This window comes from Cervus canadensis, chromosome 24 (genome assembly GCF_019320065.1).
Source record: "Cervus canadensis isolate Bull #8, Minnesota chromosome 24, ASM1932006v1, whole genome shotgun sequence".
NCBI lineage: Eukaryota > Metazoa > Chordata > Mammalia > Artiodactyla > Cervidae > Cervus > Cervus canadensis.
The window spans coordinates 37,019,942-37,034,099 of record NC_057409.1 but is presented as its reverse complement, the minus strand read 5'-3'; the positions used below and the strand labels follow the sequence as shown (position 1 = coordinate 37,034,099).

The following is a 14,158-nucleotide window of genomic DNA, read 5'->3' as shown; positions in this document are numbered from 1 at the left end:
ATCAGGTACCAAGCAACAACCAATATGGTATCAGAATTTATAAATGAATTAAGTAACCAAATTACACATATTTTACTTCTTAAGGGTAATGGCCCCAATGCCCTGAAATTCAGTAAGTGAACTAATCCAATTTCGTGATGATCTTAAATCACCTTTGAGATTAATGATTAGTGTGTCTCTTCATGTATATATTGCTTATGCTCAAATACTTAAATGTGCTTTTCAAATATTTGTAGACCAAGTGTAATGCTCTACTGGACTTAACATTAAACACAGTGTACCAGACTTTTGATTGATTATACTTTTGGCATATTTCAGGGCTGTTTACTTTTTTCCTAGACATTTTCTCAATAGAAAACAAAGCTATTAAATTTTTTGTTCTTTCATGTAATATTATTTATAGGGCATTTTAAAAAATCACATAATTTAGGAGAAAGTATTTTTATTTTGCAATGAAAAATTGAATTACTGTTGTTCTTCAAGCTTCTTTTCTTGATTTCCATCTTGTTTTGTTTCTAGGGTTAATTAATTATGTAATATAAATTGCTTTAACATGGAGCAGTTAGCTAGAGTGATATTTCTGTCTCCCAGACTAGCAGTTCCTCAAGTTAATTATAAAATATAGGAATAACAAACCAACAGATAATTCAAATATATATTAAGCTTTAAATAGTGTTCTTGGAATCTTATTTAAACATAGGTCTTTTATTATTGAGATGTCACTAAATATCAAATATAAACTGTTACTTCAAAAAACTAGTGAAAGGCTTTAATAAAAACAAGAAAGTGATTAATTTTCCTCTGTATGTACAACCATGCTTATGCTGTGGAGTGTACAGTATACAACATGTTGTTCTCCACTAGTTTGGAGTGTAAAATATACAACATGTTGTTCTCCCCTAGTTTCCACTCACTAGAGACATAAGACATAAAACTAATAACAAAAAGAATATAATGCACAATAAGATAAATGATAAACAAGAGCATGTCTTGTAAGTGCTATGTAAATTTAGAGGAGGGAAATATATCACCATGTGCAGAAGCTAAAGATTTTATGTGGGAAGTGAAGGATGTAGGGTGGGGCTGCATATATGGCTGGGTTTAGAAAACACCCAGGTAGGATAATAGCAGAAGCAAAGACACTGAGGTGACAAAGAGCATGGTAAACAATATTGTCTGCAATGGGAGATTTCTTTAGGGAAAGAATAGAATGGGTAAGTGGTCTTGGATGTGGAGAGGGACTTAAATACTAGGCTTTACTGGGATTTTGGTATTATCATAAGGCCTTTGGAATCAGTGAAGGGTTTTGCCTTGGGGAGCAGAGTGAGGAATGCAACCTTTTAAGATTAGCAAGGTGAATTTGAGAGGACTTAGTAGCAGGTTGAGAATTTCTACATATGGTGTGGCATAGATACACCAGCCTATTTAGAGGGAGAGACTAAGGCGTGATTCTGTACTAATTTCATTGTTAGTGAAATATACAAAGTATTTCAAACATTAGCAAGAGGGTCAGGTTAAAGAGTATTAACTTAGTCATAATAAAAAGGTGGGCTCATATTTTCCTAAAGCAAATACAATTTGAATTTCTCATGCTAAAAAATCACATTTTATTGTATATATCACATGTAAATGGAGACAGTCTGTAAAGAAGGATGTAAATGGAGCACGCATATTTAACCTTAAGAATATCCATTTTATTATTTTAAATGACCATTTCAAGGTGAAAATTGCTTTTCAGATCATAAAGCACATCAAAAACATGAGCAAGAATACTGGAGTGGGTGGCCATTTTCCTCCTCTAGGGGATCTTCCCGACCGAGGGATTGAACACGAGTTTGCTGTGTCTCCTGCGATGCAGGATTATTTATCCGCTGAGTCATCAGGGAAGCCTCTGAGAGCAACCACTGTAGATTTTGTAACAAACAGAATAACCATGACTTTATATCTTGTGATAAAGTATAGCTTATTGTGTGATAACTCTAATAAATTGATTCAGAAAGCTTTTTCTGGAAAGAGCATGAGGAAAAGATATTGAACAGTGATAGTTGCCTTTCCCAAATTATGGTGCTGCTCAGAGATTCTGAGACCTGCATAGACGGTTATGTATGTGGAGAATCTGCTCCTACCAGTGAGCTGAGGAACCCTGGTTTAAGCCAAGGCATGTGTGGAAAATGCTGCTCAAAAAACTGCTGTTGACTTAGAGTGGTTGTTAGGCCATTTCTGAACTCAGGTCAAAGTCCCTCCAGAAGGAGTGAAAACTAACTTTTCAATGGCACAGTTCTCTGGTGGTCAAATTTACTATTGTATACCATCACAAAATCTAGGTGTACATGTATCTGCAGCACAGGATGTAGTTAAGATACAAGCAGTACTTCACATTTGGAAAAACTGTTATACAGTTAGTTGTAATATAACCTAATGATAGAATAAAAATGGACCCCAAATTGGAAAAATCTGTACAACTCTAATAAAAATTTCATTTTGTTTTACACTTAAGTATTGCTTTACTGACTTTTATTTTGTCACCACTGAAGTTAATAAAATTGAAAAGTTAAACATTTGAAAGTGTACACAGACATAATGATGACTCATCACTGAAGGTCTGTAAAAGTTTCTTCTCCATTTCTGAGGTCAGAAAGGATAGAAGAGAGAACAGAGAAGGGAAGTATATGTTAAGTACTTTGTGTAACTCCAGGCTTTACTTCGGAGAAGGCAATGGCACCCCACTCCAGTACTCTTGCCTGGGAAATCCCATGGACGGAGGAGCCTGGTGGGCTGCAGTCCACGGGGTCGCTAAGAGTCGGACACGACTGAGTGACTTCACTTTCATTTTTCACTTTCATGCATTGGAGAAGGAAATGGCAACCCACTCCAGTGTTCTTGCCTGGAGAATCCCAGGGACGGGGGAGCCTGGTGGGCTGCTGTCTATGGGGTCGCACAGAGTCGGACACGACTGAGGTGACTTTGCAGCAGCAGGCTTTACTTTGCATTGTTATTTCTGAGAGCCCACATTGCTGCTCTGTTTTGTTTGTCATTTAAGAGACTACACGCACTTAGTTAGTTTCACAGCTACTTGTGATTGCTAAGGTCCACGTTTATTAGTGCTTATAGTCCTTTGAGGGCTTCCCCGATGGCTCAGCGGGTAAAAAGAATCCGCCTGTAATTCAGGAGACACAGGGAAGATAAGTTCAATCCCTGGGTTGGGAAGATCCTCTGGAGAAGGAAATGAGAGTCCACTCCAGTATTCTTGCTTGGGAAATCCCATGGACAGAGGAGCCTGGTGGACTACAGTCCATGGGGTTGCAGAGTCAGACACAACTTAGCAACTAAACAACAACAATGAATATGACTGATACAAATAATCAGAGCTGTTGGAAAGATGAGACTAAGACAGTGCTTTAGGAAAAGATAGATATAACTCTATATACTTGGCAGATGTTTGCCCTTCTCATAGCCAGTGTGGATTTTAAAAGGAAAGAACAATGGCTTTTGAAAAAAATTATTTTACAATAGAAAGGCAAAAAGCATTTTATTCACTAATATATATGATACTGTGTTTTATTTCTTGTATATTAAGTTTTAAAATAATCCATCAGACTTATTGTGGAGAAAACATTTCTCCTAAATCCTTTAAATTTCTTGTTAGTGTTAGATGATCTTCATATATCCATTTAAATTCTCTGAGAATGTGTTCCACTTCAAATGTAAGTCCTTTGGAGGACATGATGCTTTGGAAAGGAAGGGAAGAAGAGGGCAGAATGCCCAAAGGATTTGTTGTACCATTTTTCAAAGCAGAGGCCAGCTGTTTGGGAACTAGAATTAAAATGTAAATTATCAAAGGGGAATAATGAGAGTCATTCTTTTCAGACAATGCCCAATGCAATCACAGTGGGAAAGGGGCTTCAGGGAGATTTTCTACTATGCACAAGTCACGAATGAATTGAAAGGCTAGGAGGGAAGTGATTTACAAGGAACTAAGTGGACACAACCCACAGATTGTCTAGGACTCTGGGTAGTTGAATTAATTGAGGAACAGTACTTCAATTCTGCTGGGACTGAATCCAAATTACAAGATAACAGTGCACAGAACTGAGGGAGCCGCTGCATTAGTACCATAGCAGGACTGTAAATTGAACTATGGTGCTCGCATGAGTTGCATTTCATGTGGTTTTATGAATCAAAATAGCGGTCTTTGAATGCAAGGCAGTGCCACATGGGAACAAAATAGGAAGATTATGCATGAGCTTGGTCAAAATTTTTTGTATTCACAATAGAACAGAAATCTATGAGAGCTTTCAGATCCAAGGATTTTCACAGATAAATTAGTTTTTATTTGTATTATTATACCAATTTAAGTACTTTGAGAAAAAGCCCAAAGGGCTACACATAACTCATGTAGGTATATGTTCATTTGAACTTGGTCTTATCCTAGTATTTGGTGTCAATCAGACATCATAGATCTGTCATGAAGAAAACAACTATCCGTGAGGAAGGGAAACTATAAATATATTGATTGAGTTTTGTACAAACTATGGAAGTGAAGGAATAAAAGAACTTTAAAAGTTTGGAGCTTAGGAGTCATATACATTTTTATAAAACATTCATCCATGATTTTGCCTTTTATATGACAATATGGTTTATATAGGCAAATGAATAATTTCTGTACTATTGAAATAGCTAAGGACTAGGTCTCAGTTCTTGAAATAATAAGAGGTTTGGTTAGCCAATAAATGTTTAAAATTATGGCCTCTTCCTCCTCCCCCCACCATCACGTACACACACACACACACACACACACACACACAATATTTTGTTTGGTTTGGATCCATCACTATTACTGGTCGATTGGTTCCATTTTTAAAGCTTAGCAAACACCTGTATTCTGCCAGCTCTCTATTCTGTATCTCCAGTTTGGGGCTTCTTTCTGAGAGTCAGACTCATATACCGCACTGTCTGCTGAGTGGTTCCACTTAGCATTCTGTAGGCACCTGAAACTCATCATGTTCGTAATGAAACTTATTTCAACATTCATCCTACATGCTTTTTACAGTCTCTATTTTAGGTAATGGAACTATTCCAAGTCAGAAACGAAAAGTTATCCTAGACTCCTAATGTATTTCCTAAATATTAATTTCTTTCAAATTTTTCTTTTCCTCTCTACTCTCCCTGAATTGATTGTCCAATTAGTTTATTGATTTTCTTGCCTCCAGCCTTTTCACATTATATTCAGTCTTTAGAAGAACAAAAGTGATTTTTTTAAACTGTATATCTAGCCAGATCACTCTTCTGTTTAGAATCCTCCCTTCAGTGTATTTTTAACATAACTGTAAAGCTATGCAAATCTATAAGCATGGTATCTTTTCCATCTATTTTCAGCCACCGCCTGCATTTTGGCCTCTTTCAGAACTACCAAACTTACTATAGGTCTGCCCATAAATTACTTGCTCTGTTCTTCCCATTATGTTTTCCGCCCCCCTCATGGCTATTTGTTTTCCGGACTTCCCAGGTGGTTCAATGTAAAGAATCCACCTGACAATGACAGAAACACAGATTCCATCACTGGATTGGGAAGATCCCTGGAGAAGGAAATGGCAATCCACCCCAGTATTCTTGCCTGGGAAATCCCATAGACAGAGGAACCTGGCAGGCTATAGTCCACGGGGTTGCAAAAGAGTCAGACATGACTTAGTGACTAAACAGCAATTGCTTTTATCTTGCAAAACCAGATCAGCTTTTGTATTTCTCTCCTGCTGGATATTTATGCTTCTTGAGGAAAGGAACCGTCGTATTCATTATCATAAATTCAATACCTAGCAGAGGGCCTGACATACACTATACACTTGATAATTATTTGTTGAACTGAATAATGCTGGTTTATGGTTCTGTTTACCTTTTGCTATTGATTGCTTTGATTAAATGGGTGATTGTCTGCAATACTGAGTTTCCATCCGTGGAGTTAACTTTGGTCAAATACTTAAGTATACCAAGTATTTTCCTCATGATTCTTAATTTATGCTCTTAATCTCTTCTCCATCCACTCAAAGAGCAGTTACTTCATGTTGACACCCAAATCTGAGTAAAATAAAGGCTTCTTTACCTTAGATTATTGCTTTCTTAGTGGGTTCTTATGAAAGTTCACTGTGATGGAGAACCTAAGTGGCAATGATATTAGCATTTCATAAGGTGAACAAGGATACTAGTATGCTTGAAGTCTATATTGTTTCGCTTTGTTGTTGCTCAGTTGCCCAGTCACGTCCAACTCTTTGTGGCCCCATGGACTACACATGCCAGGCTTCCCTGTCCTTTACTATCTCCTGGAGTTTGCTCAAACTCATGTCCTTTGAGTCGGTGATGCCATCCAATCATCTCGTTCTCTGTCGCCCTCTTCTCCTCCTGCCCTCAATAACCAACATCAGGGTCTTTTCCAGTGAGTCAGCTTTTTGCATCAGGTGGCCAAAGTATTGGAGCTTCAGCATCAGTCCTTGGTTTGATCTCCTTGCAGCTCAAGGGACTTAAAAGAGTTTTCTCCAGCACCACAATTCAAAAGCATCAGTTCTTCAGCACTTAGCCTTCTTTATGGTCCAGCTCTCATATCCATACATGACTACTGGAAAAAGCATAGCTTTGACTATATGGACTTTTATTGGCAAAAGTGATGTCTCTACTTTTTAATATGCTGTCTAGGTTTGTCCTAGGTTTTCTTCCAAGGAGCAAGTGTCTTTTAATTTCATGGCTGCAGTCACCATCCAGAGTGATTTTGGAGCCCAAGATTATTTTGTTTAGGTTAACTTAATTTAGTGGTAAGCAGTGATTTACCAAGAAGATTAACCATTGAAACCAACAAACTGATTGGAAGTTTGGCGTATTTGTCTCAAATCAGTGATGGAAATTAGGACCTCCAACTTTTACTTTTCTTGGGGACTAGAATAGAAATCTGTATGACTTTAGCATTCAATATTTGTTTTTGCCGTAGGATTAATTATGTTATTTAATCTCAGTAAGAAAATTAATAATTTATGCCTAAATAATATACAGTGAACATATGAATACTAATTAGTATATTATAATTAAAAGACTTGAATTACACCTGCATTGCATTGTCAAGTGTAAGTATACATTCCAGTTAAATCCAGCCAGTCAGTATTATGTATAAGGAGACAGAGCTATTGGTCTAAAATTTGAACTTGAATTGGGTTGCTACTCTGAATTGAAATCTTTGGTAAATTTTTGGTTGCAGCTTAATAAAATTACTTGTAAGTAGTTTGTTAGAGGGAAAATAAAAATTAGAGTATAATTTATATTACATTACACTGACTTCTCCAGGGGTATGTGAGTTATTTATTTAACCTGGAATTTAACTATAATGAATATTTTCAAACTGAGTTGTCTTTGAGATTGAGACTAGTTTGCTATTTAAATATCCATTGAAGAAATGTGAAAAACACTAGGTTTCTGCATTAAATTTTTAAATTTTATTTATTTATTTTTTTTAATTGAAACAACGTATTTATTAAGCAGCCTTATTGTAGTCATCATTTTATTTAAATTTTATTTAAATAGTGCATTTAAATAATAAATAAATAATAAATAATTTAAATAGTGCATTTAAAAATTCTAAAACATTTTATGAAATGCCACACTTCAAAAAATATTTGGTTGTTACATTTTTAAAATCATAAATCAAGGAACTGTGGGGGCTCCTCTGGTGATCCAGTGGTTAAGTGCTTAAAACTTCCTGCCTCCATCACAGTGGGTATAGGTTTGATCCCTGGTTGGGGAACTAAGATCCCACAGTCCACTCAGCATGGCGAAAATGTAAAAAAAAAAGAAGAAGAAGAAGAAACTATGATGCTGGATGGATTACCAGCATTACTCTGAAGAAGACGTGGTTTGTCATTTTAGTTTGCATGCAGCCTTGCTTGTGTCTGATTCTATAATCAGTAAATTTCCAAGAAGGATATGGCATATTTCTGTATGATTCAGTTTTAGAGTTATAATCTAAGAGAAATATTCTAGTATTCAGATACTAATCACATAGAATTTGGTTCAGTTCAGTTCAGTCACTCAGTCGTATCTGACTCTTTGTGACCCCACGAATTGCAGCACACCAGGCCTCCCTGTCCATCACCAACTCCCGGAGTTCACCCAAACCCATGTCCATTGAGTCGGTGATGTCATCCAGCCATCTCATTCTCTGTCGTCCTCTTCTCCTCCTGCCCTCAGTCTTTCCCAGCATCAGGATCTTTTCAAGTGAATCAACTCTTCACATCAGGTGGCCAGTGTATTGGAGTTTCAGCTTCAGCACCAGTCCTTCCAATGAACACCCAGGACTGATCTCCTTCAGGATGGACTGGTTGGATCTCCTTGCAGTCCAAGGGACTCTCAAGAGTCTTCTCCAACACCACAGTCCAAAAGCATCAATTCTTCGGCATTCAACTTTCTGTATAGTTCGACTCTCACATCCATACATGACCACTGGAAAGACCCTATCCTTGACTAGATGGACCTTTATTGACTAATGTCTCTGCTTTTCAATATGCTGTATAGATTGGTCATAACTTTCCTTCCAAGGAGTGTCTTTTAATTTCATGGCTGCAGTCACCATCTGCAGTGATTTTGGAGCCCAGAAAAATAAAGTCAGCCACTGTTTCCATTGTTTCCCCATCTATTTGCCATGAAGTGGCCACAGGACTGGAAAAGGTCAGTTTTCATTCCAATCCCAAAGAAAGGCAGTGCCAAAGAATGCTCAAACTACCACACAGTTGCACTCATCTCACATGCTAGTAAAGTATTTGGTTAGATACACTTAAAAAATGATGGAGCCCAGACTGGTGGCCCTGTGATGAGCTAGAGGGGTTGGGTGGGGGCAGGGGAGGGAGGCTCAGGAAGGAAGAGATGGGGTGTGTGTGTGTGTGTGTGTGTGTGTGTGTGTGTGTGTGTGTGTGTGTGTGTGTGTGTGTGTGTGTGTGTGTGTGTGTGTGTGTGTGTGTGTGTGTGTAGTTATGACTGATTCAAGTTGTTGTACGGCAGAAACCCAACACAAAATTGCAGGTCAATTTTTCATGAATTAAGAAACGAATAAAAATTTAAAAACATGGTTCCCTCTTTAAGAAATTTCAGAAATCACTAATAAAGCACAGTCCTATTCTAGCACTTCTAGTGGGCAATAAGGACAACTAATATCATTGTCTTTTTGCTTGCTAGAGAGGGTTTTCTGTTTACATTAAAAGAAAAAAAAAAAACACTGTGGGATGCACAATGTAAATTTCTGCTTTGCCAAGAGTGATAGTGAACATACATGAAAGTAAAACCTACATCATAATCATTGTTCAGAGATTGACAAGTGTGGTTTCAGTGTTCCTGTTTTCTTAAAACCCTAAAGCTATGTGACACTGGTTTTTCGGCAGAAAAATTACAACACATTTAAAACATGTAGCCAAAAATAGGGGTGGAGCCAAGAGAAAAGTTAGTACTCTTGTTTCTTATGGAAAAGCAAACATCACTCAGAACATAAGATCCTACTGGGCCCATAGATAGTTTGCTTTGAGAGTAAGATGTCATTTTTATGTGACATCTAAACTATGATGGCTTATAACAGATGATCAAGAAAATCATGTTCTATCAACAGAACTAAACTTGGGAATGATAATCAGAAGCATTGGCAAACCTTTCAGACACCCACATCTTCCAAGAAAATTACTCATAATAGCAATTTTGCTTTGAGGTATTAGGCAGCATGTTTTAGTAAAATGTGGGTATAAACTCAACCAGAAAACAAAGCATTTCCTTTCTTTTTGCCTATAGACCATAAAACATACCATAAACTAAATGAACAAAAAGGCACGTGTTTTTTTTTTCACAATCATAAACTAAGTATCTTTGTTTCCTGCCTATTACAGAATGCCATAACAGAATTAGTTTTTCATCATGAGATGCATCTGCAAGATGCCACACAAGCAAATGCTAAAAATTATTTGGATTTGAGGGGGTAGGTAATTTATAATGGCTCAGTTTAATTCCATACTGTGGTTGTAAGCTTGACATGCTTTTAGAAAAAGTGAGATTATTTTAGAAAAGTGTCAGTTTTCATATACTTTCTTGCAGTTCTATTCATTGACTAACAAACAGAAGTGAAGAAAACTTTAATAGACTGCTGAATGTGGTCCTGACAGACCATATCTGGTGTTCTTTAGATTTATATTGGCCTTTTGTCAACAGTTTGATTGTAGTTGCATCCAAGGGTCTTCCTGGGATTTTTTTCCCTCCTTTGACTTAGCTTTAATGTTACAGTGTATATTTTATATTTTTTGTTGAAAAAGAAAAATCCCAGGTATAGCTTGGGTATACTTACCCACCCTGCCACCATCACCAATCTCAGTTTTAAAAAAAAGCTTTGTACATAAAATTATTTTGAAAATGTTGGCTATTTAATGAACAAAAATGAAACACACTGTAAATTTACAGTGGTGGAATTTTTTGGTGTGTCTGTAGTTAACCTAGGACTATCTGGACATGAATGAGCCAAGGAAAGCAATTTTATAGTAACAACAAAATCATCTAAAATTATATTATTAAAATAGACAGGAGGGGAAGGAGAGTCTAGCTGTCTTATCTCTCCACCCAAATTTGAATAAATATACCTGGTTTTTCTCAGATCATGGTAATAGTTTCTTCTTTGTGGAACTAATACTAGAGTCAAAGAGTGCTTCCTCACACCATTTTACTATTTTATTTAAGTGGAGTAAATTCTGCAGAATTTAAAGCCTGGCCTCCTATTGAAATTTAATTCGTCCATGCCAAATTCAAATACAGAGAGCTGTATTCATTTCCCAAGACTTCAAAAGTTTGACAGTGTCAGTTGGAGAGCAGATATTTTCTTAGATCTTACCTGTCTAGGTACTCTAGGTAGTTTAGGACTGTGTAGGTCCTTTAAAGCCAACAGTTATTTTCTTTTGGCAGAACTGTAGCTTGCTTCTGCCGACATATTCTTTCCTTTTCTGGAGCTAATATCTAGTTAAATGACTGGAGGAATGCAGTGAGATGCCACAGTAGCTGCCTGGCTTTTTCTCCCAGACCTGAGTTCCACATGGACCTCAAACGCTGGCCTTCCTGTTGTGTAGACTAAGACACCCTTTGTGTTCAGTCTTCTGAAGGATCAGTTTTTAGCCCATTACGTGATTCTTTCTGGAAAATGCGGTAGCCACTGCATACCACTGGTACTTATGCCTGTGGTTTATGAACTAGAAAAATATGAAGATGCCATACCTGAAGTGCACCTTCAAAATGTCATTATTAGAGTCCTACTACTAAGTATGATAAACCTTGAACCCACTTCCATTAGGTCCTCTTTGATTTAATGCCTGATTTTCATAGGGGTTAGATAGGGAGCTACCCAAGTTCAGCACCTTGGCCTAAAGAGGCAACTGAGGACCAACTCTTAGGTTATAAATGCCGTGAGCCTTATTTGCCAGTATATCACCTGGCATATTGGCTGCATCATAGTAGATGCATAACATGGATTTTCTTAAATGAAGGAAGGAACAATAGAGTAAGAAAGCCTGCAGGATCCATGGCCATGGCAAGAGTCGGACACGACTTAGCAACTAAACCACCACGACTTAGCAACTAAACCACCACCACCAGCATGCACTAGCATGCTGGATGCTAGATTTGAAACTGAAACTTTTTTTGAAACGTGGAAGAGGGCATGGCAACTCACTCCAGTATTCTTGCCCGGAGAATCCCCATGGACAGAGGAGCCTGGCAGGCTACAGTCCATGGGATCGCAAAGAGTTGGACACGACTGAACGAATAAGCACATGAGCCCCTTATCCCAGAACTACAGAAATGCTTTGAGAAGGACAGGTTAAGAAATCCCGATGTTCAAGGAAGCCCTTCCTTCTCTCTGTAACCTAAACCTGTGTTTTCATATCAAGTCCCACCTCTTCTATCAAGCTTTCCAACTTTCATAGTCTGTACCAGTGACCTCAAACTATTTTGGTAGTTTACCGTATACTAAAACAGCAGTGAGCATATAACCTAATGCATATTGATTTTATGATATTTTTTAAAAATTCCATAGATTGAACTGTTACATAATTATAAAGTTAGAAATTAAAGAAGACTGAATTAAGCAGGAAATAAAGAGTAACTTTTTTTGGGAAAATCACAATAGCTTTATTAACATCTCAAAGGCAAATATGAGTAAATTTTATCATTAGTGAATTTGGATATAAATCTATATTATACATAATCATCTTGTTTCTAATTTCTTTGGTGACTTCTTGTCAGGTTGGTATAGGCTTTAGTCTTGGTAACATGTGACATCTGATGTGTTAGATGCCACCAGGTGAAGGTGGCAATGCCAAGGACAGTTCAGTTCAGTCGGTGAGTTGTGTCCGACTCTTTGTGACCCTGTGGACTGCAGCACACCAGGCTTACCCAAACTCATGTCCATAGAATTGATGATGCCATTCAACCATCTCATCCTCTGTCATCCCCTTCTCCTCCTGCCTTCAACCTTTCCCAGCATCAGAGTCTTTTCAAATGAGTCAGTTCTTCGCATCAGGTGGCCAAAGTATTGGAGTTTCAGCTTCAGCATCAGTCCTTGAATATTCAGGACTAATTTCCTTTAGAATGGACTGGTTGGATCTCTCTGCTGTCCAAGGGACTCTCAAGAATCTTCTCCACCACCACAGTTCAAAAGCATCTGTTCTTCGGCACTCAGCTTTCTTCATAGTCCAACTCTCACATCCTTACATGACGACTGAAAAACTACAGATTTGACTAGATGGACCTTTACTGGTATGTTTCTGCTTTTTAATATGCTGTCTAGTTTGGTCATAGCTTTTCTTCCAAGGAGCAAGTGTCTTTTTATTTCATGGCTATAGTCACCATCTGCAGTGATTTTGGAGCCCAAGAAAATAAAGTCTGTCACTGTTTCCATTGTTTCCCCATCTATTTGCCATGAAGTGATGGGACCGGATGCCATGATCTTACTTTTTTGAATGCTGAGTTTTAAGCCAACTTTTTCACTCTCCTCTTTCACTTTCATCAAAAGGCTCTTTAGTTTCTCTTCACTTTCTGCCGTAAGGGTGGTGTCATCTGTGTATCTGAGGTTATTGATATTTCTCCCAGCAATCTTGATTCCAGCTTGTGCTTCATCCAGCCTGGCATTTCTCATGATGTACTCTGCATATAAGTTAAATAAGCAGGGTGACAATATACAGCCTTGACATACTCCTTTCCAGATTTGGAACCAGTCTGTTGTTCCACGTCCCATTCTAACTGTTGCTTCTTGACCTGCATGTAGATTTCTCAGCAGGCAGGTAAGGTGTTCTGGAATTCCCATCTCTTTCAGAATTTTCCACAGTTTGTTGTGATCCACACAGTCAAAGGCTTTGGCATAGTCAATAAAGCAGAAGTAGATGTTTTCCTGGAACCCTCTTACTTTTTTGATGATATAACAATGGATGTTGGCAATTTGATCTCTGGTTCCTCTGCCTTTTCTAAATCCAGCTTGAACATCCAAAAGTTCACAGTTCAGGTATTGTTGAAGCCTGGCTTGGAGAATTTTGAGCATTACTTTGCTAGTGTGTGAGATGAGTGCAATTGTGTGGTAGTTTGAGCATCCTTTGGCATTGCCTTTCTTTGGGACTGGAATGAAAGTAGATCTTTTCTAGTCCTGTGGCACTGCTGAGTTTTCCAAATTTGCTGGCATATTGAGTGCAGCACTTTAACAGCATCATCTTTATGATTTGATATAGCTCAACTTGAATTCCATCACCTTCACTAGCTTTGTTCGTAGTGATGCTTCCTAAGGCCCACTTGACTTCGCATTCCGTAATGTCTGGCTCTAGGTGAGTGATCACACCATTGTGGTTATCTGGGTCATGAAGATCTCTTTTGTATAGTTCTTCTGTGTATTCTTGCCACCTCTTCTTAATATCTTCTTTTTCTGTTAGGTCCATACCATTTCTGTCCTTTATTGAGCCCATCTTTGCATGAAAATTTCCCTTGGTATCTCTAATTTTCTTGAAGAGATCTCTAGTGTTTCCCATTCTATTGTTTTCCTCTATTTCTTTGCACTGATCACTGAGGAAGACTTTATGTCTCCTTGCTATTCTTTGGAACTCTGCATTCAAATAGGTATATCTTT

General features: G+C 37.8%; 1 protein-coding gene across 16 annotated transcripts in view; it reads left to right on the top strand.

Moving 5' to 3' along the window:
- Window positions 1–14,158, top strand: part of MAP2 (microtubule associated protein 2) — a 285,330-nt gene that overhangs the window by 12,430 nt on the left and 258,742 nt on the right. The window lies entirely within an intron of this gene.